The sequence below is a fragment of the Meles meles genome, chromosome 7, assembly GCF_922984935.1.
Source record: "Meles meles chromosome 7, mMelMel3.1 paternal haplotype, whole genome shotgun sequence".
Lineage (NCBI taxonomy): Eukaryota > Metazoa > Chordata > Mammalia > Carnivora > Mustelidae > Meles > Meles meles.
Window position 1 is genome coordinate 141,146,567 of NC_060072.1, and position 25,274 is coordinate 141,171,840.

General features: G+C 35.2%; 1 protein-coding gene across 1 annotated transcript in view; it reads right to left on the bottom strand.

Moving 5' to 3' along the window:
- The window catches only part of CELF2 (CUGBP Elav-like family member 2), an 829,878-nt gene extending 814,215 nt beyond the window's left edge, over positions 1-15,663 (bottom strand). Inside the window, exon 1 of the mRNA XM_046013183.1 lies at positions 15,623-15,663. The gene's annotated coding sequence lies outside the window, so the exon portion shown is untranslated. The remainder of the gene's footprint in view (positions 1-15,622) is intronic.
- Positions 15,664-25,274: the final 9,611 nt, after the last annotated feature.

Genomic DNA, 25,274 nt, shown 5'->3' on the forward strand with positions numbered 1-25,274 from the left:
ACATATCTGATATTTTATGGCTCAGTTTAGAGGAAAAACTGGGAATGAAATATTACATGCTTTTTTTTCCCCCAGCTCTTCTAATGTGACTCTGGACAGATAATTTAGCACAAGGAGCCTCAGTTTTCCCTTCAGTGATTTAATGATTATTTCCTTTGAGCTGCATTATAAATATGATGGATCAACATAGGCATATAACAATCCCATTTTTTAAATCCTCAAGAACAGCAAGAATAATCAAATGTCTATTCAACATATTACAGCATATGCTATTCTTACCAGGATTTCATTCTCAAGACTTCTTAGAAAAGTGACTATCTTTACTTAAACCTGCAAAGCACCTATCTAGCAATGGCATCTTTGTTGGCTTTCTAGGGCTAATGTAAAAAGCACCACAAACTGTGTGGCTTAAAACAACAGAAATGTATTGTCTCACAGTTTGGAGGCTGGTAGTTCAAAATCAAACCCAAAATCAAGGTGTTGGCAGGGCCATGTTCCACTGAAATCTTCAAGAGAATCCTTTCTTGCTTCCTTCTACCTTTTGGTGGTTTGCCAGTAATCTTTGATGTTCATTCACTGGCAGCTGCACAACTATAACATTTGCTTTCGTGTCATAAGGTGTTCTCCCTGTGTGTCTCTGTCTTCACATGACAACCTTCATAAGCGCACCAGTCACACTAGATTAGGAGCTCACCTTATGCCTGGATGATCACTAAAACTTTACCAGTTCCACCTGTAATGACATTATTTCCACTGAGGTCATATAGTGAGTTACTGGGAGTGAAGACTTCAACATATCTTTTTCTTTGGGGGGGGTGGGGTGGGGTGGGGCGAGGTACCTTATAACCCACAATAGTATCCAAAAATGTAATGGCAAGGATCTTTAATACTTATCTTCAGGAACACAAGTGAACTTCTTACTCTACAATGCATATTCTTCCATGTGTATTTGCTCACTGTCATTGTAAACGGCATTTGTTAGGAGGTAGGGCTCAACAGTTGATACTGTGATTGCTGAGTTTCTTTCAGTGATAGGTGATAGCCATTGTTTGAGGCCTGAGTTGAAGAAGAAGAATGGGCACCTGATGATTTCACTCTCTGCCTTAAATATGACACTAACATAATTATGATCACCACTGGAGGCCCAAAGTCAGGTACAATGAGACCTTTAAGTTGTTAGAATAGTGGACTGGAATCCTGTCAGTTTGTTCCAAACCAGAATAAAAAAAAATCTCATGAAATCCTGCTCATTCACAGACCTTTTTATAAAATTCAGTGCTCTTAATTCTTAAAATGAATGAATTGTGAATGTATTAACCACTTAATAAGAGACTATAATGACCACAGGGCAGGTTTAAATTGCTATACATGAAAAAGTCAAAGAATTTCCTCATTGGATTAGTTTATTTCTTATGTTTTAAACAGTCCCTATTACATATCAGATACAGAAAATATAATAATATACCTACAAAAGGAACATACAGTCACAGCAGTGGAGTTACGTGGTTGTGCCAACCCTTCCACAAATAATGATTACTAAAACTGGATAAAACATTAAAAACATTTAAAAATCTAATAATTTAAAGACACTTAATTTGTTCAATAGTGTACAAAAGCTGGAAGGAGCTTATTCTTTGGGGGAAAAAAAGAAAGAAAAACACAGTCATGAAGGATAAGAATTGAGAGTATTTCCCAATCCCCATGGCTACAGCAGAGGAAAATGGTGGTAGAAAAACAAAGCCTTGTCAAATGTTTTCAGAAATCAGAGTTTTGGACTGGACAAGACCTGGACATGTAAAGACAAAGCTCTGAGAGCAAGATAATTGCAGAGGAAGGAAACCAAAACCCCACAGTGTTTGATAGATAAACTATGCATGGTGACAGGAAATTCTATAGGCCCTGCAACAAAGCAAGAAGAGGTCAGAGAGGAATTCACTTTTGAAAGTTGAAAGATGCATGGGGCAAGATATATAATTTTGCTGCTTTTTAAGCTTAATACATTTTCCAGTTCCATGAAATCTAGCCAGAAGAAGGCTGAAGCCTCAGAGATTTGAAGTGTCGGAAGTGAGATCCTAAGGATAGGCCACAGAAGTTATATTTAGAAGGAAATTCCTAGAAGCAAAAAAAAAAAAAAAATCTATAGAAAGGAGAACCCCAAAATATGAATAAAGTCTTGGCCAACATCCCTCACTGCCAAATTACACAGGCACGGGGAAGAATTCCAAGAGGTTAGACTAATATAATAAAAGCATTTGGAATTCTTAAGAACAGTCCAGAGATATCAGCAGCTACATGCTACAAGAGAAGATAAATATTGCATTTCATGTTCAGGAAGATTAACTGAATATCAGAATAAAAGAGCACAATTCTCGGGACACTACAAAATCCACTGCTACAAAAATGTATTATCTTAAATGTCCACTTTACAACCAAAAATTACTAGACATGCAAAGATATAGAAAGTATGACCCATAAATAGGAACAGAGACAGTCAATACAAACTGACTTCCAATAGTCCCAGGTGTTGGAGTTAGCAGGTAAAACTTTGAAGGAGTGACTATAAATATGCTCAAATAATTAAAGAAAGTATGAGGCCAGTGTGTGAAAAGGAAATCCCCCAGAAGAAATAAATCTATAGAAAAAAATAGAAATTTGACAACTGAAAAATTCAATAAACCTTAGAAATTAACTAGGTAAAATTAACAGTATATTGGAGAGAGCATAATGAAGTATCACAAAACTTGAATAAAATGATTGAAGGAAAATAAATAGAGTCTAAGAGGCTTATGTGAGAATATCAGTTAGGTTATTATACATGTAATTGGAGAGAGAGAAAAAAAAAAAAAACGACCAGGAAACATTTTTTTAATTAAAAAATAGCAGAATCTTTTCCAAATTTGATGGAAAACATTAAATACAGATATAATAACTCAATAAACTTCAAACAGGATTAAAATAAAGAAAAACATTCCTAAATCCATTGTAGTTAAACTGCTGATACCCAAAAATAACAAATAAAACCTTAAACTCAGCCAGAGAAAACATACACATTAATAACAGGTAAAGAGTGCTATGATTTACTGACTTCTCTTAAGAAACTATGGAGGAGGTCAGCTAAAGGAAACTTTAATAATAATAAAACTGCTAAAGGAAAAAAGAAACTGTCAATAATAAATTCTATGTTTAATAAAGCTTTAATAAAAATGAAATTAAAATTAAAAATTGAAAATTTTTCAGATAGATAAAAAGTAAGAAAATTTATTACCAGAACTGCATTAACAAATAATGCAAAGGAAGGTGTTCAGATTATATAAACATATTTTCTTTTCCTAATTTCTTTAAAAAAGAAATTGTTGTTAAAAGCAAAAGCAAACAACCTGCTTCAAACCTCCCTCCAAATCAAGCAAATCCAACAAACAAAACCAAAACAAATTTATTGATGAGTTTATAATGTATGTAAATATAATATTATAACAATAGCTCAAAAAAAGATGGTAAATGGAAATATACTGTTAGGATATTACAATTAGCTTTAGAATGTATATTTTAATTTCTAAGAAATCATGAGAAAACAATTCAGAAAGATATAACTAGAAAACCAAAACGTAAGTTAAATGAAATTTCAAAAAACACCTGATTAACACAAAAGAAGGGAAGAAAGGAAAAATTAATCAAAATAGAGTTAATTTCTAAACATGCAAAGATACAGAAAGTGTGTATGGAGAATGTATAATATACATGTATACACCTGTATATATATTAGAATGTATGTATAATATATATATGTGTACCACACACACACACATATATGTAAAATAATAAATATATGCATTTATATATATAAATGTATATATATTTATATATACATATATATATAAATTTATATATAAAAATGCATTTATATATATAAATGCATATATACCTAATACTAACACTTGGATGAAAATCTAAGAGAAACTTAGGGGGAGAAATCTAAGAGAAACTAAGAGGGAGAAAAATCTACAATCATGGATGGGGACTGTATACAATTAGCAGTAACTGATAAGACAAATAGACAAAAAATCAGTAAGAAAATATAAGATATATAAGATCAAATGCACATTACGAAACTAGCTGGCCATTATAGAATAATCCACCAAACCACTGCAGAATACACATTGTTTCTTTTTATTTTATTTTATTTTATTTTATTTTATTTTATTTTATTTATTTGACAGAGAGAAATCACAACTAGGCAGAGAGGCAGGCAGAAAGAGAGGAAGGGAAGCAGGCTCCCCACTGAGCAGAGAGCCCGATGCGGGGCTCGATCCCAGGATCCTGGGATCATGACCTGAGCCGAAGGCAGAGGCTTTAACCCACTGAGCCACCCAGGCGCCCCAATACACATTGTTTCTATGAACATTTCAAATTCTAACCCTAGTGTTATGTCAGGACATAAATTTAAAAATTATGACATTATGGGGTAAGTTCTCAGACTAGAAAGGAATTAAAATAGAAATTAGCAAGAATATGTTTAGAAAAAGTTGAAGTATCTAGAAATTAAGTAACATACTTCTTAAAAACCATGGGAAAAAGAAGCAACCACAAAATAAAATTATTCTGAAGGAGTAATTATGAAGAGAATATAAACTAAAATTTGTGGAATATAGCTAATGTGGTGGTTGGGGAAACTGTATAGCTTTAAAGACATATATAAGAGAAAAGAAAAAAGCATAAAGTCAATAATGAAAGCTTCCAGCATAGAAGGCAGAAAAATGGACCCTCAAAGAGGTCTATGCTCTAATCCCTGCAACCTGTAAATATGTGACCTTGGATGATAAGAAGAACTTTGCAGACCTGATTAATGGTACAACCCTGAGATGGGGAGATTATCCTGGAATATCTGGATGGGCCCAATCCCATCAAATGTGTCCCTATAGGTGGAGAAATGTTCCCAGTTGGGTTAAAGAAATAAGATGGAAGAAGGAAGATTTGAAGTATGAGAGGGACCATTGCCCCTTCAAAGATGGCAGAAAGTGTCCACAAGCCAAGAAATGACTTCTAGAAGATGTGAATGACCCTTAGCTGATATCCAACAAAGGAATGGAGATCTCAGTCTACAACTGTAAGGTATGGAATTTTGCCCAAAATGCAAAAGAGTGAGGAAATAGATCCTCCTCCAGAGCCTTGGTCCAGTGAGATTTGTCAGACTTAGGATAAACAGACCTATAATGTAATAAACGTATATTGCTTGGGGCGCCTGGGTGGCTCAGTAGGTCAAAGCATCTGCCTTTGGCTCGGATCATGATCCGAGGGTCCTGGGATAGAGCCCCACATCAGGCTCTCTGCTCAGCAAGGAGCCTGTTTCCTCCTTTCTCTCTGCCTGCCTCTCTGCCTACTTGTGATCTCCGTCTGTCAAATAAATAAATAAAAATCTTTAAGAAAATCTTATATTCCTTAGTCACTAAGTTTGTGGTAATTTGCTATAGCAGAAATAGAAAACTAATGAACTGATTTAAAAAAAACAAAACAGAAAGAAAACACAAACTACTAATATTAAGAAAGAGAAAATGCTACTACTGATCCTACAGTACTCAGAGGATATGAGAATTTGGTGAACATTTTACGGTAATAATTGTGATAGCTCAGAAAAAATATACAAATACCTTGACTAACACAAATGACCAAAGCTAACATAAAAGGAAGCAAAAAATTCAAATAACTCTACAATTATGAATAAAATTGAATTTGTCATTACATGTCTTCCCACAAAGGGAACTCCAGACCCAGAGAGCTTACTGATAAATTCTACCAAACATCTAGGGAAGAAAAAAAAAAAATCCTATTTCTACACAAAATCTTTTGGACAATAAAGAAGGAAGGTGTACTTCCCAACCTATTTTATGAGATCAGTCTTATTCTGAGAGCACACCAGGCAAATATATTACAAGAGAAGAAAGGTGCCAACCAGTACCTTAATGAACTGAGACACAAAAATCCTTAATCAAAATATTAGCAAATCAAATCCTTGGTATATAAGAAGACAATACCCTTTCATTATTAAGACTCTCAGCAAAAATTGAATTCCTTTTGTGGTAAAGTATATGCATGAAATTCCCTCTATCATACTCTATGATGAAAGACTGAATGTTTCCCCCTAAAACTGAGAACAAGTAAAAAACATTCATTCTCAGTATTTATATTCAGTGTTTTACTAGACATCCTAGCTCTTTCAGTCAATTAAGACAAGGGATAAAAGAAATACAGATTGGAAAGGATGAAGTGTTTTGATCAAAAGTTGATATTAAAAAAAAGTTGATATTATATTTGGAAAATCCTAAGAAATACATATGCAAAAAATACCCACTAGACCTAATAAGTCAATTTGTCAGGATACTAGTATAGGAGGTCAGTGTGCAAAAACCTAAAGTCCATATACAACAGCAACAAAAGTTGGAAAATGAAATAAAAAATACAATTCTACTTCAATAACATCCAAAACACTGTATACTCAATTTATAAATTTAACAAAAATTGTAAAATACTTGTTTACTCAGAACTATAATCCATCACTGAAATAAAGAATATCTAAATAAATATTTATGGATAGGAGACTCAAAGTAGTTAAAATGTCAGTTGTACAAATTGAACTATATATTAAATACAACTCTAATAAAAATTTCAGCAGGCTTTTTGAGGGAAAAAAATTTATAAACTAACTCTAAATTTATATGAAAATGAAAGCAACTTAGACTAGCCAAAGCAATACTGAAAAAGAAAAATGTTGGGGAACTTACACCACCTGTTTTCAAGACCTACTACAAAGCTAGGACAATCTCTACACTGTGGAACTAGTGACGACATATAACACTCAACAGGGACTCTAGAAGACAACCAACACATATATGGTTGATTGATTCCTGACAAATGATTCAAGAGACATAAATGGGAGAGTTTTTCAATAGTGATCCTTGAGTATCTGGATATCCATATAAAAAAACTGAACCTTGGTTTTAATGTGTCATTTAATTTAATTTAATTTAAAATGAAAATGTGTCATAGATCTACATATGAAAACTAAAATTGTAAACCTTACAGGAGAAAACAAAAAAATTTCATCATCTTCTAACTGGTGAAGATGTTTTAGAACACACAAAAAAAGAACAACAGAAGAAAAAATTCACATATTAGTTATATGATATATTCTGGATTAATCCAAATTTAAAAAAATGTTACTCCTTGAAAGACATAATTTAAAAAAACATAGAAAGAAAAGTCACATGCTGGGAGGAAATATTTTCCATCAGATAGTTCTCTCCAAATATGAAAAGAAGTTCTACAACTAAATATTCAGAGAAAAAATTGACAGAAGATTTGAACAGACACTTCACAATAAGCCAATGAGCATGTAAAAAGATGTTCAACATCCTTACTTCTCAGGAGATGCTGATTAAAACCACAGTAAGATTCCACCACATACCCATCAGAATGACTAAAACTGAAAAGTTAGCAATATCAACCACTGGCAAAGATGTCTAGCAACTAGAACTCTCCTACATTGCTGGTGAAAGTATAAAATTTTACAGTACTTTGGGAAAATGCTTGGTTTTCCTTATAAAGTTAAACATACACCTGTGATTAGACCCAGCATTTTCACTTTTAGCTAGTTGCCTGAGAGAAAAGAGCTCCTCTGGCCACATAAAGACTTACACATGAATGTTCATACAGCTTTGTTCATAACAGCTCCCAAATGGAAACTATCCAAATGTCCATCAACAGGTGAATGGATAAACAAAATGTGGTATATTCATGCAAAGGAACGCCCGTCAGCAATTAAAAAAAAAACCCTACTGATGCACATGACAATATGTATGAATCCCAACGGTGTTATGCTGAGTAAACAAGCCAGGCACAAAAGAGTATACATGGTATGGTGCCATATACATAAAATTTTTTTAAAATGTAAATTAATCTGCAGTGATAGAAAGCAGATCGGTGGTTACCTAAAGGCAAGGTGTGGAGAATAGGATTGACTACAAAAGGACACAAGGAAACTTGTATAAGTGGAAATGTTCTGCACTTTTTTTTTATTATTATTAACATATAATGTTTTATTTGCCCCAGGGGTTCGGGTCTGTGAATCATTAGGCTTACACATTTTATAGCATTCATCATAACACATATCCTCCCCAATGTCCATAACCCAGCCACCCTCTCCCTACCCCCCAGCAACCTTCAGTTTGTTTCATGAGATTAAGAGACGTTGATGGTTTGTCTCCCTCTCGATCCCATCTTGTTTCATTTTTTCCCTCCCTATCCCCCATGACCCCCTACCCTACCTCTGAAATTCCTCATATCAGAGAGATCATACAATAATTGTCTTTCTCTGATTGACTTATTTCGCTTAGCATGATACCGTCTATTGCTGTGCTGGTTTCCCAAGGAGACACATTGGTGTAAACGCTTCACACTGCACACTTAACGTGGGTTCAGTTTATTTTACGTAAAGTACACATCACTTTAGTTGGTTAAAACACTATCAAGTATCTTTCAAAACGAGGGCAGAATTTTTGGGATTTACCCCCAGCCCCTCAATTAAATAGAGGTCAGCTATATAATAGTTAAGTGTAGTATAAAAGAAATACTCAGAGAATAGTACATCTTCAAAGTAATGGCCTTACTGGGAAAGCATGCCATTACATCTTTATTATAATAACCTTTCAGAAGATGAATATTCAGAGAGCATTATCTCCCTATAATATCATCTGTAGACTACAGGGATGTTTTCATATACAAATACGGTGGAGCTAATCATGAACAGAAGAGCTTGTTCTGTCCATTTCTCTGTGGCCTGCTTACCTCATCCCGGAACTAGTAGATTCTGAGGAATGCTATTTGTACTGTCAAAGTGCTATTTTTAAAAGTACACAGAAAATTTCAGACTCTATGATGTGGCTATAAAAACAACTTCAGTAAAATGTTTCCCAATTCCCTTGAATCTTGCTTTCTTTATTATCACTCATTAGATCACTTAATTATAACTCACTGGATCAGCTCATTGTTCCTCAGGTCAACTCCAGTTCCTGAAAGTCTTCTAGAGATCCCAGCAAAGCCAGTTACAGTGTAAGAAAGAAATATTTTTCTTTAGATGATCCAGCCACATTCCAATTTTAGTATATGTGCTGCCGAAGCGAGCACTCCAGCCACATTCCAGTAGATTCTGCATATACAGAACACCAGGAAACTCTCTTCTACTGCCCCTATTTGCCATCTAACCCACTGTTTATGTCTCATCATCTCCAATTATGCCTTATGTCTCCATTTCTCTTGGTACCTTCATCTGAGTCCTTGAAATTGATACCTCTTTGGATAGTCTATTTCAGTTTTTGGCCCTGTTTCTGGATCTGTCTTTCTGAGCCTCCCTGACTTCACTCCCCACATTTTTGAGCCAGTCTCCTACACTTCCACACTCAGACCTGGATTTGGAACCCTAACCAGAACATAGCCCTAAGCCTACTGATTAGGATGACAGTGACACCTAACATTCATTAAACAAGTATTTTTTGAGCACCTTCTATGTGCTGGGTCTATCTAGATGCTAGGGATTCAGCAGTAAATAAAATAGACCCAAATGTCTGCCCTCATGAAATATCTATTTTAATGGGGAAAGTTCAACAATAAACAGATTACAAAGTATAGGACACATTATAATAGAAATGATGAGTTCTTTGGAGAGAAAGAAGTGAAGGAGGATATGGAAGATTAGGGTGAGTTGTACTTGTAAAAAGAGTGGTCAGAGAAGGTGATATTTTGGAAAACACGAAGGACGTGAGAGAGCAATGGATATGGATATCTAGAAGCAGAATGATGCAGGCTTAGAGAAGATTAGGTGCAAAGATCCTGAGGTAGGAGCAGACCTGGTGTGCTCTATCTGTGTTTAAGTACATGAATGTGCCTAGAATATTAGGGGCAACAGGAGGAAGGAACGAGTCAGTGTAGGGTTAGGTTATCCTTGTTGGCCCTGGACAGTTCCCTTTTCTGTGGTTGTCCCATGGTGATTATTAATATTATCACCTTTCATTATTAGGAATCCAGGTTTAAATGAAAAATTATATATTCCACCTATTTAGTCAAATTCACAATAGATGAGTATGACATAAAAATTCAAAAGGTACAAAAGGGTAGACGGTATATGCCAGCCTTCCTCTCATCCTTATGCCCCAGTCATCCAGTTTCCTTTCTTGGAAATGACTTCTAAGGTATCTTTATTGCAGTGTTTTGAATAGAGAAGTAACATCTTCTGACTTACATTTCTAATGGACCACTCGGGCTGCGTATTAAGAAGAGACTATAGTGGAAGCACAGAGACAGTAAGTTATTACAAAAATCCAGTAAGCAAAGAACTTCCTTAACTCAGTTACACAAAGGCACACACACAAAAAATAGAATTATGTATTTCTTTTGCTTTAGAATGAGTTAGCATCTGTATCTTGCATTAGAACACCTCTCTTTGAGCCTGCCAATTTCGACCAGTCTCCTCCCATAGTTCCTATCAGAGCACTTGAACTTTTCTTCACAGCACTTAATACAACTTGTAATGATCCATTTTGTGTTCATGCCTTTTCCCCCCTATATCCTTCTTTTTCTTTTATTGTAGTACCATTGACACATAATGTTACATTAGTTTCAGGTGTAAAGCATAGTGATTCAATAACTTACACATTCTGTTATGCTCTCTACAAGTGTAGCTACCATCTGTCACCATACAGGGCTATTACAATACCATTGACTATATTCCCTGTGCTGTACCTTTCATCCCTGTAATGTACACATTCTATCACTGGAAACCTGTGTCTCCCACTCCCCTTCACCCATTCTGCCCATTGCCCAGCCCATTCCATCCAGAAACCACCAGTTTATTCTATATGTTAATGGGTCTCTTTCTGCTTAGTTTGTTTTGTCTTTTTGATTCCACATGTAATCGTATGTTATTTGTCTTTCTCTAACTTACTTCACCTAGAATAATACCCTCAAAGTCTATCCATGTATTTTGCCAAAGACATACAGGTGGACAACAGACACATGAAAAGACGCCCAATATCACTAATCACCAGGGAAATGCAAATCAAGACCACCATAAGATATCACCCTAAAAAGTCAGAATGGCTAGTATAAAAAAGAAAAGAAATAACAAGTGTTGGTGAGAATATGAAGAAAAGGGAATGTACACTGTTGGTGGGAATGTAGATTGGTACAGCTACTGTGGAAAACAGTACAGAGGTTCCTCAAAAAATTAAAAATAGAAGCACCATAACATCCAGCAATGCCACTATCAGACCTTAACCCAAAGAAAATGAACTCACTAGTTTGAAAAAATATATGCACCTCTACATTTATGGCAGCATTATTTATAACAGCCAAGATACAGAAGCAGCCCAAGTGTCCCAAACAGATGAATAAAGATGATGTGGTGTACGTAAATTATGGAGTACTACTCAGCCACAAAAAAGAACAAGATCTTGCCATTTGCAACAGTGTAAGTTTTTGAGCAGAGGAACCATATCTGCTTCTTTAGCCAGGGTATTTCAGTGCCATTTATAGAACAAACACTTAAAAAACATTTGAATGAAAGAATCAATGAATTAATGAAGAAATCACCAGTCCTGTCTTGCTACACTTCTTACAATAATCTAAGAACTACTCGTCTTCTCTCTACCTCTGTCCGTCCACCTAGGTTGCTAAAGGATTAATTAACATTTGGATCAGAATAAAAGGGGAAAAAATTAAACAGCTTCTCTGTCTACTTTTATCCTATGTAGCTCTCTAACTTCATTCTTACAAAAACAATAGAAAGCCAGGGAGGCAGGAAGAAACCAATAGGATTATAAGACTTAGCATAACCAAGCATTTATATATTTACAGTGGAAATATAAGATGGGTATATTAGACAGTTTCAGTAATAGGCCTTAGACAACATTCCCAATTTACATTTATAATATATTTTATATTACTAATATAGAGATTCTAAAGTGACACGTTTGAATTATCTCATTACTAGAACGTGTTAGGGATAGGTATACACTCAAATATTTTTATGTGTTCAAGAAAAGCATTGCTATAGATTTTAGTTTCTAAGGAGAGAGTGTTCTCTTTATTCTCTTGGGTCACATGTGGAAGCATTTCAACAGACGGTAGAACAGCATTCTTTATATACACTTACTGTTCCATTGCAATGATTCTCTCTAGTCCTGTGGGCATTACTACAGCAGTGACGTGAGAAGCGTGTACGCTATCGAGGGACTGGCCTACGCACACACTGACTCTGCCCAGTGCACAGGCCAGGACTTGCAGCTTATTAACTGATCATTTTGTTTAAACCCCTTGACCACAGTGCCTGCCCACACAGACATTCCCCTTTCTCTTCCTTGAAAGTTACCCATCTTCAGCTAGGCAGAATCAAAAATACTTGGCTATCTGATGGGGCGACTTCCTCTTTGCAAAGATGAGGAGACAGAGGCCCAAGAAGATTAGCTAAAAAAGTCAGTGGTAGTAAATAAGGATTAGGATTGATATCTCCTGTTATCCAGCTTAGTATTTCTTACTCCTTTTCTTATTGTAGTGAAAAAATATATATATAATATTATGACTGTATCGATAATAACAGTAATTTTTGAAAACCAAGAAAAAGAGACAACACATATATGACTAGAGAAAAATTACCGAAGCAAATGTGGGAACTGAAGAATATGCCTTTCAAGAAGTCAGAAACAATACATCAGAATTTTTCTTGATCCTGAGATCCCCAAGCTATGCTAAGTTTGCCAAAGTCTCATTAATAAAATCACACTTTTTAGTCTACCACTTAAACTTCTACTACATTGTAAGTCCCTTGATGACCAAGAGATGGCTTTGTCATTTTTCAGTTGCCTACAGATACTAACGTAGTTGATGCTTAGTAAACACTTATAATGAATTGAGCAAATGACATATTTTCAGAAAGCATGACTTACATATTTACGCTGTCTCTAGACTTTTATTTCAGCATCGTATATAATTCTGTGTGTACATCTGTGTGTAAAATAACAATGTTTACTCTCTCTGTAAGGTATTTTTCTACTTCAATATGTAGTGCAATTATAAGGTGGAAACTATGCCAGATGCCACAAGAGTTACATGGCAAGTGTGGAACTGCTGTTAAAGAATTTTGCTCTTGAAATTGTAATGTCACAAGCACTCCAGCAAGGGGAGAAGAAAAGACATTCTGACATTATGCATGCTTAGATACTGGGATGTGGGGTTATTACTGGTTCTTTTTCTATTGAAAACATGGATAGGGTAAAATCTAACTAAAGTAATTTCAGTGTTATTCAATATTTTATTAATGGGGGAAAGCATCGTTTTAACTGCAGCCATCTATAGAATTATGGACTGATTACTAGTTCAAATGACAGAGTCCTACAGTGAAACCCATAATTTCACATTACGTTCTGCAAGAGATGATAGCAGTTCTTCACATATAATGGTACTGCTAGCCCAGAATCTTGTTAACACTCAGAGTCTGAAAGGTTGTGCTTATCTTCTCTCATTCTTGTTTTGAATCAGAAAGAAATTTTTTTCAGAGATCTATTGTCCTTTATTCTTTATATATGGGACTTTGGTCAATTAGACATTTTCACAGAAGAAACACCCTGGGTAACAAATTTAAGAATTTAAGTAGAAGGGTAAAATTACAAAAAAATGAATCTTTAAAAAAATGAAGAAATGCCGGTGCTGTGGTTTGACTTGTATTTAGCTCTTTGTAGCTATTTCTAGTCGCTGATTCTATGAAAGTAGCTTCAGTTTAGTTGCTTGTTACTGGGCAACAATTTATTCCAATTATAACTGAAATGTTCCTAATAGTCAGTTACTGGTGTATAAAAACAGATTGTAAAAACGAACTCTTAAATACATAGTATTTTCTCTTGATGCAAGAGGCAGAAATTATTCTAACAATTGACATTTTCTAATGTTCCCAAGTCTTTTCAGACATTTCAAATGATTTGGGGGGCATTGGTGAGGACCCAAGGGGCGGCATGGTTCAGAGCTGTTAAATGTAGAAATGACACAATTAGATAGAAGAGCTACAGAGACGGGAGACCAAATGTTACCAGCGTATGGAATGCCACATTCTCTATCAGATGCAAATGGTCTACGATGTTCAAACTTTCATAGGAGAGTCTTTCTTTAGAAAAAGGGCTTAATGGACATTTGGGAACTACATTCTCTTTCTCCCTATAATCTCCCTATTATCTTACTTATCTATACTTACCTACTTAAAACAACAAACAACCCCCTCCCAAAAAAAAATCCCCACAAAATACCACAGTTAACAAACAACAATGGAGAACAGCAGAAAATATCCCTTAATATTTTATATGTGTTTTTTAAGGCAAAAAAAGAGAAAATCTTTGTTCCTAAGTTTCTCATCCCAAATCCAGCCAGACTCACGGACAAACCTAAACCTTTCTGTGTATACTCCAACCTCTGAGGCTAGAATCTGGATAAGCTCAAACAAAGTTTGCCACATGGATATATTTTCAAATGAGATGTGTGGTTTGCAAGAAAGATTTCTTTGTTTAATTCTTTCTTTGTAATATTAAAATGCAGTAACAAATATACTGACCATACTTGCCATTGACATAAAATTACACGCATGGAAGGAAAAGAAGTACTTTGATTGCAGATTTAACCTTGGGAACTTTATCTCATAGTCAACAGTTATGTGTTTTGAAATGTGTCTTAAATGACCTGATCAGTTCTAATGGTAGTAAAAAGAGATGGTTGCTGAAAATCTACGCCACTTAGCTTCAGTTTCTCCCCATCACAGAATAACAGGCAAGAACATGTTCAGCACCAATGCCAGGCACAGTATATAGAAATACTTGTTAAATTAAATTGGGTTGAATTAGAATTTGTCCTTTTAAAGAATAAAGTTGGCATTGCCAGTCAAAGGTCCCCAAATGATCGAGGCTCTCCACAGTTGACTGTCTAATGAACTCCTGACTAGTTACAGATCAAAGGGATTAAAATAACTTGTCTCAGCACTCACTTGAGTCTGTTTCATTATCGGAACTAAGGAAGTCTAGGATAATTACAGTGTTCCTTAAAAAAAGTTTCATCGTCGACTTCCTGTTTGGTGAGTAAACAACATAACAGTTATGGTCTGTAACGGACCTATTAAAACCCTAACTCCCCTGCAAACGAGTAAGTTGGAAAACTCAAGAATTCTCCCTGACAGGACGCTGAAATGCCAACCCTAAACGATCAACAACTCATTGCCATAGTGCGACAATCTTAACCCTGTTGCAACTGGGTGACCAGTCAATTTGCAGGGAGACACATCGACAGGGTACATAGGAATGCTGCTATTACCCATTATGAGGATGACGCGAAGGTCACATATCAGGCAATTACACCTTTTCATTACATGCTAACCCCTCACGGCAGGAAAGCCACGCTTATGACTGCATTAGACAGACAATGCCTTCAGCTCTTAAAAAAAAAAAAAAAAGAAGAAGAAGAAGAAGAAGAAAAAGAAAGAAAAGCCAAAGAGGGGGCAGGAAAAAAAAGAGAAAAGATAAAAAAATTAAATTCGTTTTCTTACCAGCACGTTGCAGCACCAACTCGCTCACAGGAATGTTGCTTTTACAGGTTTCTCTTTTAATTATCCTGGAAGCAGGGAGACAAAAAAAAAAAAAAAAAAAAAAAAAAGGCAAAGAAGAAGAAGCAGGGTGGTTAAATTAGCGTGCTGGAATCTTTTCAGTTTGTCGCAGAGTAGAAAAATAAAAAAGGGGAAAAAAGGCTCAGTAATTTAAATTTGCTCTCAGTTCAGGCTGCAACGTTGGGTCCCGCCCCTTCTTCCTGCTGGGTTCCACTACCTGCAAGGCTAGAATTGACAGCTACTGTGCAAACAAAAAAGGCAACAAGCATGCTGGGACCATTCTGACTGCTGTTTGGGTCTCACTTGTCCTGACAACTAAAAATCAACAGTGCAAAGGTATTCTACATTTTCTATTTGAAGCATTTGCATGTAATTCCCTTCCATTTTAATGATATACCATAGCTCATGATGATGGGGTTTGATTCCTGTTTGGGTTTGTTCTTTTTTTTTTTTCCTTTCATTTTTGTTTCTAAATATGCATAATAATTATAGTTACTATTATTATTTATTTTTACTCTGATCATCTGTTCAGTGCCATCCTATGGCATTCCTTACTGTCCTATCCTCTCTAAGTCACGTTCTCTCCTGTCTTTTCCTTTTACTCATAAACACTGAAATTTCTAGGGATGTAAAAATACCAAAATTAACAGAGTTTCCACTTCTCACTTGATTCCTTTCTTTCGTTTCTTTTCTTTCTTTCTTTTTTTTTTTTTTTTTTGAACATATAGTATTGAGAATAATTCAAGGAACAGAAGGGCCAGGAAGAAGATTCTATAAGCACCAGAATCTTCTAAAATGTTGAAATATTAATGTCAAAAGTCTGCACAACCAAATCCAAAAAGTTCATTTTCGTATTTATGAGTGGGGCAAATAGCTACAAATCATACAGAGAAATGTGCTATCCACTGCAAACTTAATGCAAGGCATCCCCTAGAGAAAACCACTTTAATTTTACCGACAAAAACAAAATGGCTACTTAGTGCACAGCATAACTTGTCAGTTTGTAGCAGAGGAATTATGAAAGGTAATAAAGCCCACCTTTCTATCAGAATGTAAATAGCTTATGGAAAATTTACAACAAGGTTTCCCACTGTTGTTTGCTAAACTTTCTTTTCAGAGGAGGTTGCTGTAGACTACCTTGGTATGGAAGTTATTACAAGCCTGTACGTAGAGCGGATTACACAAGTTTACTTCTCGACTTGAAGCACTGCTTCTGAAATGTATACAGCATGGGGTCTCCTATTAAAATATGGATTTTCTTAGCTAGTCCTACTGCTCTAACGCAAGAGGATGATGCTCATTGCTGTGTCATGTCACATAGTCGGGGTGGGCAGCGAAGGAGTAAAGGATAAAATACACATGGTTCTTTGCTCATGGCTGTGAACATGAAGTTATTTGTATATAGGATAATTATTGTATATGACAGCATTTACTTGTTAGTTTTTGTATTTTTTAAAACAGCTTTCCCTTATCCCTACCTCAAGCCATTGAAATACATTTCACTATTTCTGCACAATTTGCAGAATCCCTGAAAGTCAATAGCGAGCTTGACTTTATCAAAATCAAAAGCTTCTGCACAGCAAAGGAAACAATCAACAAAACAAGGAGGCAACCCTTGGAATGGGAGAAGATATTTGTAAATGACACTACAGACAAAGGGCTGATGTCCAAGATCTATAAAGAACTCTTCAAACTCAACACACACAAAACAGATAATCACGTCAAAAAACAGGCAGAAGACGTGAACAGATGCTTCTTTGAAGAAGACATACAAATGGCTAACAGACACACGAAAAAATGTTCATCATCATTAGCCATCAGGGAGATTCAAATCAAAACCATACTGAGATGCCACCTTACACCAGTTAGAATGGCCAAAATTAATAAGACTGGAAACAATGTGTGTTGGAGAGGATGTGGAGAAAGGGGAACCCTCTTACACTGTTGGTGGGAATGCAAGTTGGTGCAGCCACGTTGGAAAACAGTGTGGAGATTCCTTAAGAAATTAAAAGCAGAGCTACACTATGACCCTGCAATTGCACTACTGGGTATTTACCCCAAAGGTACAGATGTAGTGAAAAGAAGGGCCATCTGTACCCCAATGTTCATAGCAGCAATGGCCACAGTCGCCAAACTGTGGAAAGAGCCAAGATGCCCTTCAACAGATGAATGGATAAAGATGTGGTCCATATACACTATGGAGTATTATGCCTCCCTCAGAAAGGATGAATACCCAACTTTTGTATCAACATGGACGGGTCTAGAGGAGATTATGCTGACTGAAATAAGTCAAGCAGAGAGAGTCAATTATATAGTTTCACTTACTTGTGGAGCATAAGGAGTAACACGGAAGACATTGGGAGATGGAGAGGAGAAGTGAGTTGGGGGAAATTGGAGGGAGAGACAAACCATGAGAGACTGTGAACTCTGAGAAACAAACTGAGAAGGGGGTGTGGGGGCTGGAGTGAGCCTGGTATGGGTATTATGGAAGGCATGTATTGCATAGAGCACTGGGTGTGATGCATAAACAATGAATTTTGGAACACTGAAAAAATTACATTTAAAAAAAAAGAGCAAGCTTGACTTAAAGGACTTTGATGTATTTCACTTTTTACAGTGAGATTTTCAAAAAAGAAATGATTAGCCACATAACTTAAAGAAATGTGATTTAGCTTTCTCAATTGGTAAAAATTTAGCAGAATACCAGACATTCTTATTGTCATTTGAAGTTTCATGGTAAAGTTAAAGCAACCAAAAATGGAAAGAGTCGAGGAGGTAAAGAGCAAAGCTATATATATGCCTTGTATTATAAACTTTATCAGGATTATTTTTCTGCCAGCAATGAATGCCTTTGCTCAATTCCCATGAACAGCGATAGCACAGAAAAATAAGGCAGGTCAAGTATTCAAGAAGACATGTTAACTTCCCAGGTAGTTAGGCAATCAGCCTTAATGAAACAGCAGTAAATTACACCAATGTGCTAATCATGGTACTGTGTCACAACAGAAAATAGCATAAAACCAACCCATGTCTTGGCTTAGAAAGTGTTATGCATAGATTTTTTTTTCAAAAGATTTAACTGAAGAGAGATTTTATTTTCCTGAGGCATTCTGTAATTTTAAGTGGCTTTTCCTCAATTTTTTCCTTTTAGTAAAGCATTCTAGAAAGATACATAGCTGAAAATAAGTAGAAGAAAAAAATTTATGTAGCAGAAAAAACATGTAGAGCTAGAAAAAGGCAGTGATAATGGCTTATTTTAAATTGCTGTCTTACCTTATAATTATACATTTTAATGACTAATATGCCAATACTAAATACTCTTGGCATCACTGTGAGTAGCATAACACACTTTGAACATGTTCAGGTATATACAGATACACACAGAACAACACATGTTGGTTTATATTCTGAACATCTCTGTTTTAAATGAAGAAGAATATTTTATGGTTGTCAATGCTGAATGAGTAAAATTTTCAGAATATTAGTCTTAAGCAAATAAAAAATCCCAACACTTAACTTTAGAAAAGGAGTAGGCTTTAGGAAAATGTATGAGCTCCATGATTTCAGTAGACATTTAGCCTGTTACTTCGGAAGTTACTATTTGGTGTTGGGAGACCAAGTACCATTTTATTGTAAACCTCATAGCCAATCTGGGGAAGAAAGCACCTCAAAAATCTCCTACTGAATTGCTAGGAATTCTGTGCAGGGAATACATTAATATGGCTTTCAGATCATGGAAACATGCTGAGCAAATTTACTGAAAATGTGTTTTTGAGAAATTCTTCCAATAACTTTAATGTCATACACTACTTAAATGTTCATGCTCAGAGAAACTTCATGTCAGGGTGGTAAATGCTAGTTCTTTTTTTTTTTTAACTTTATCAAATTAATACACATTTTCTCAGTTATAGCTGATGATTTTTTCAAACTTATTGCATAAGACTATCTTATTACTTTTTGATAAATGTCTCCCTCATCCTAAATCAACTCTCTTCAGTATGATTTTACTGTTTTGTCTTTGGGGTGGTGAAACACTGCCCAATGAAGGGTATTTTGTGACCCTCATGTCTTACTGACTACATGATCCAATGAGTGATTTTTTTCCTATTTCAATAGAAATAAGAAATTGCTCATATTTATTAAATCACTAAATATAATAATTAATCCCTTTAAACCTGAATAATCAAAACATACCTCACTGCTTTCACGAAAATGGTCTGCTACTCTTGGGTTGTTTTTTGAACTATGTTTCCATTATTAAATCAATTTTACTAACTTTATGAAAAGTAAGTTTAATTTGAGTTTTTATACATATGCACACACAGACATAGAACTCTGAATTTTAAGGAGATTTTCATTATCACTTCATTAGGACCAAGTATATACAAAGTTATGGACAGTTCAGTTTGGGTATTCAGATTATAAAAGTATTGACTCAGAAACTTACACTTGGCCTTGGATAGAACAAAGCCTAAAGAATACCTCAAACTTCTATAGGCCATTTCTCTCCTGGTGAAATATTCTTACACAGGCATTTGGCAATTGAACTATTCTGAAGTGTAAGGTAGCCCATATGAGTGAGTGTGAGCTCTAATGGCTAAACATAATGTCCTTTTACTAGTGGTTCTGGGAACATGTGATACATGATGTATAATGGTGATTGTGATGGGAATGAACATTAAATTCTATTTCTAAACTGAAAGTATACATTGCTCTTCTGATATGCAAACATACAAGATGTAAGCAGAAGATACTGTAAACCACACAAAATACAAGGAATACAGATGCTAGAGAGACATGTGAAGAACTAGAGCATTTTATAAACATGCTCATTTCCTGCTTAAGCTGGCTGCTAGAATTTTGTAGAACATATGGGAAAGAAGCAAAGCTTCCTTAAAGATCAGTTGGAGAGAGAATGTATTTTAAGAAAGTTTAAGCAAAGATGAAAGTCCAGGAAATTCAAGTCCCTATACTGACCAAGGTAATACAGGGCTTATCGAATAGGATCAGCAGAATACATACATTCAGTGCTTGAAAGGAGGGGTGACTTTTCACCTGGATAAAGAGGTGGACAGTAGCACAGTTCATCTTGTGGGAGCTGCAAGGAGGTGCAAGCTTTGCATTGTGAGTGACAGTGAGGTTAGTTTGGAACACGTCCATTTGAGAATTCATTTGGACAAAGTACAGAAGATGGCCAGTATCTGGATCTAGCTCCCAGAAGAGTAATCAGTGGAGAGATAATAGCAATGAAAGTTGTGAGCATGGGACAGAAATCACATAATGATGGGCAAGTGCTTCAGGAAAATGTCAAGACCTAAGAGATGAGTTTCAGGGATGGCAAACAAGAGCTCAAGTGATGGATGAAGAGGTAGCATGAGAGGTGAGAGGGAATATGGAACAAGATGGGGCCAGAGGATTCCAATGAGATGATCTGCACCACTCCAGGACACAAAATTGTGCAAAGATTTCAAATATATAATCTGGACTGGAAGAGACTAGAAAATATTAATTAGAAACAGCAAGCTGGGGGCACCTGGTGGCTCAGTGGGTTAAAGCCTCTACCTTCGGCTCAGGTCATGATCCCAGGGTCCTGGAATCGAGCCCCACATCGGGCTCTCTGCTCAGTGGGGAGCCTGCTTCCCTTCCTCTCTCTCTCTCTCTCTCTCTCTGCCTACTTGTGATCTCTGTCTGTCAAATGAATAAATAAAATCTTTAAAAAAAAGAAAGAAAGAAACAGCAAGCTGGAGGATACTGGCAAAACAATTTCATTCTAGTGGTGGGGCCAGTTGCGACATAACACTGGTGAAAAAGAAATTGCTAAAGGCATAATTTTATGGCATTAACTACGACACAATTAAATTTAATTAGAATTTATTAACCATCTTAAAACAGTTCTACCTGGCAATGTAGTTTAGTTTAGGATTTAGATAGTAAGGGATACAAAAGAACAAGAGCTCAAGGTTCCTGTTCTTGATCTATTTAGAATATATGACTATCTATTTTGAATACAGTTGGTACTTGAAGAACATGGGTTAGAACTGTGCAGGTCCACTTATATGCAGGCTTTTTCAATAAATACAGTAAATACTATAAATGTATATTCTATTCCTTAGGATTTTCCTAAAACCATTTTCTTTTCTTTAGCTCAGTTTATTGAAAGAATATAGTCTATTAAATATAACATAGAAACATGTTAGTCAACTATTGATGTGATCAGTAAGGCTTCCTGTCAACAAAAGGCTATTAGTAGTTAAGTTCTGGGGGAACTAAAAGTTATAAATGGATTTTTGACTGTGTGGGGGTCAGTGTCCCTAACCCATACGTTGTTCAAGGGTCAATTATACATCAACTGCATTTAAAGCTTTATTTTAGAAATCTTTCTTTCTCATGTAGAGAAGATTGTGATTTGATTGGAAAGACAACGTAAGTAAATGCACATTGGACTATCTATTAGCAATATATAGCATTCAACTTGGCAGAAACTATGTACATAATTTTAAAGATGATTTATGGCATACCTAATAAGCCAAGGAAATATCTGTGGATAGTCTAGTCTATAAATATGAAGTACACTCTCACGTGCCTTACATGTCAATAAATGTCCCAGAAATCACACAAGCATAAATGTATAACGTTACATCAAACAGTGCATTATTCAATTGTTCATTTTGGTCTGAAATGGAATTATTCCATCTTTGTTTCAAGTTCTTAACTTTAGTCACTGCCCACGAGTTTTCTCAAGTTAGACTCTTTATCAATTGATTTATAAGGAGGAAGTTTAACTCTCCCAGCTCACAGATGTTCTCCAAAATGCTCTTCCCCATACTTCTATTATCTGATACTGTTAGGAAGGCAGGATTAAATGGCTTGGTATTTTGGAACTTTTGCAAAAGAATACAGAATTTCATCATAAAACTCATAATTTCTTCACAAGCCAGTGGTGAGAAAGTCTTTGTGAAAGCAGAGTTATTTTTCCAAAACCACGACTATCTGTATCTATCAGAATTGACAAAATTCTCCTGTTTTAGATGTAGGAAGAAAAACAAAGGGGATGATAGAGTGAAGATAGGATTCAAATCCTGAAAATCTTCTATAATTTTTTTGAAACAATTTCCCACTGTCATTTAATTTAAAGCTTCTTCAAACTTGAGGATCGTAGGTATAGTTATCCTGGACTCTGAGTTAACCTACATGTAACAGTTTGCTACATAGTGACCTAACATATTGAGATTTTATTATCAATTTATTTAGACAAAAGACAAACAATTCATAGTTACACTTTTACACTCTGTCTTGCACCCTCTCCATTTTCTGCAACATGACATAAATCTTCTAGAATTTCCATTACTTGCTAAATATAGTCCAATATTTATCATTGTGGAAAAAAATCAAAACAAAACAAACAAAAAAACAATAAAACTATCCCTAAGCTCACTATTGTGAAAAGGAAATTGTGTTGCTTTGCAATTCTGATGAAAAGGTAAGCCAGTACATTTTCATAGAAATATATGTGTATGTTTTATTTTCCAAATGGCTTAGTGAAAAGCAGATATGTTGTGCCTAAGTGATCTTATGTCAAGACTGCACTGAGTGAAGGTGTCATAAAGATCTATGCACAAGTTTTTATGGCGTTTCTGTCTCATCTTAGATGCAATGGGAAGTCACTGAAATATTTTAAGCATGACTGAGACATAATTATTTATGTATTGTTGAAAAACAAATCTGCTAGCAGCATTTACAACAGGTTGCAGTGGTGAGAGTTCCTTCAATGATGTATTACCTGATAATATTTTATCTTGTTTGGTTAAAAAAAGATTTAAGGCAGTTTACAGGGAAACATATAATCCAACAATATAAACTAATGATTTCAAAGAGAGAGAAAATAAAGGCACAAATATAAAAGAAACTGGGAATTAAATTAATGAACAAAATGGTACTCTAGTATTATAGAAGTAAGAGGCAATTTGGCTCTAATCTTCCCAAACACTATGAAATTAAAAACACAATCAGCTTTATGCATCATACTATCCATAAAATGAAAACAAACCACTTGTTCAGAAGTAATACAGATATTTGAGAGGAGAAACTAGAAAGACATTTTTCTCATAGGTGTTCACAGAGAGGCCCCAGATTGGTGTATTAGAGAATCTTCTCAATACAAACATTTATATCTTATATACAATGGGACTGGTTTTGGTCATGGATGGGCCAAACTTCTGGTATCAAAGCTTACATCTTATATCAAAGCCCAAAATAATTATAATGTTAGGCTGAAAAGAAATCATATATTCTACCTCAGCCCCAAAATAAGGGGCAAGAAAACATAGTAAGCAATTAACTAATGAATTAAACCAATATTAAGCATTTTATTTGTGCCAGGCACTGTCCTAGTCACTAGAGATACAACTGAGAACAAGAACCAATATTTTATCACAGGCAAGAAAGGATAAAGACAAGTTAATAGAAAGCCAAAATTGTGAGTTATGAGTAGAAGGATGGGGAAGTATGGCATGATATGGGAGGACAAAGGCAGTATAGTGCCAGACGATATTCAAAGAATGTGAGATGGATTCCAAGAGGAAGTGACATCTATGCAGCATCCTGAAGAAAAAGGAAAACAAAACAAAACAATACAAAAGTCAGAATCTACTAGGAAAATGGAAATAGATAAAATTGCACACTCAAAGGCAACAAAGAGTAGACAACTTTTCTCAAATGAGTTAGCATTTGCATCTCTAGTGCCTAGAAAAGAGCAATCTAAACAAATTCTAAATTAATTCCTAAGTAAAAAGAATCTCTTAACAAAAGTTGATAGAATGACACTTACTGAAAACAGTTAATGTCATTTACCTAAAACAATGAACATTGTGTTGAAAGTTGGAACTCAGAAGCATTCCCATTAGAATCAGAAAGATGAAAGTGACTTTGGTTATCTTTGTCATTCATCATTTTCTTAAAGATTTTAACCAATAACAGAAGATGAAAAGATAGGCAGTGTCTATTTTGAGAAGGAAAAACTATAATTTGTCTTCTTTCTTTTCAGATGATATACTTATCCATACAGAAAATGCAAGAGACTCTCTATATAAATGTAACCATTTATAACTAACAGGAGATCATCAAGGTTACTGATGAAAAATAAATATACGAAACTTATTTGTGTAGCATAAGAAATAACACGGAGGACATGGGGAGATGGAAAGGAGAAGGGAGCTGAGGGAAATTAGAGGGGGAGATGAACCATGAGAGACTGTGGACTCTGAAAAATAATCTGAGGGTTTTGAAGGGGCAGGGGGTGGGAAGCTGGGTGAGCCTGGTGGTGGGTATGGAGGGCACGTATTGCATGGAGCACTAGGTGTGGGGCATAAATAATGAATTCCGGTACAGTGAAAAGAAATTTAAAAAATTAAAAATTAAAAAAATTTTAAAAAGATGTTCAAAATCTTCTTGGACACAATTATAAAATATTACTGAAATATATAAAGTAGGATATGAATATTTGAATTACAAAAGGCTGTAGAGACCTAATATTCCTCAAAAAAAATTTTTTAAGATTTTATTTATTTATTTTTAAAAGATTTTATTTATTTGACAG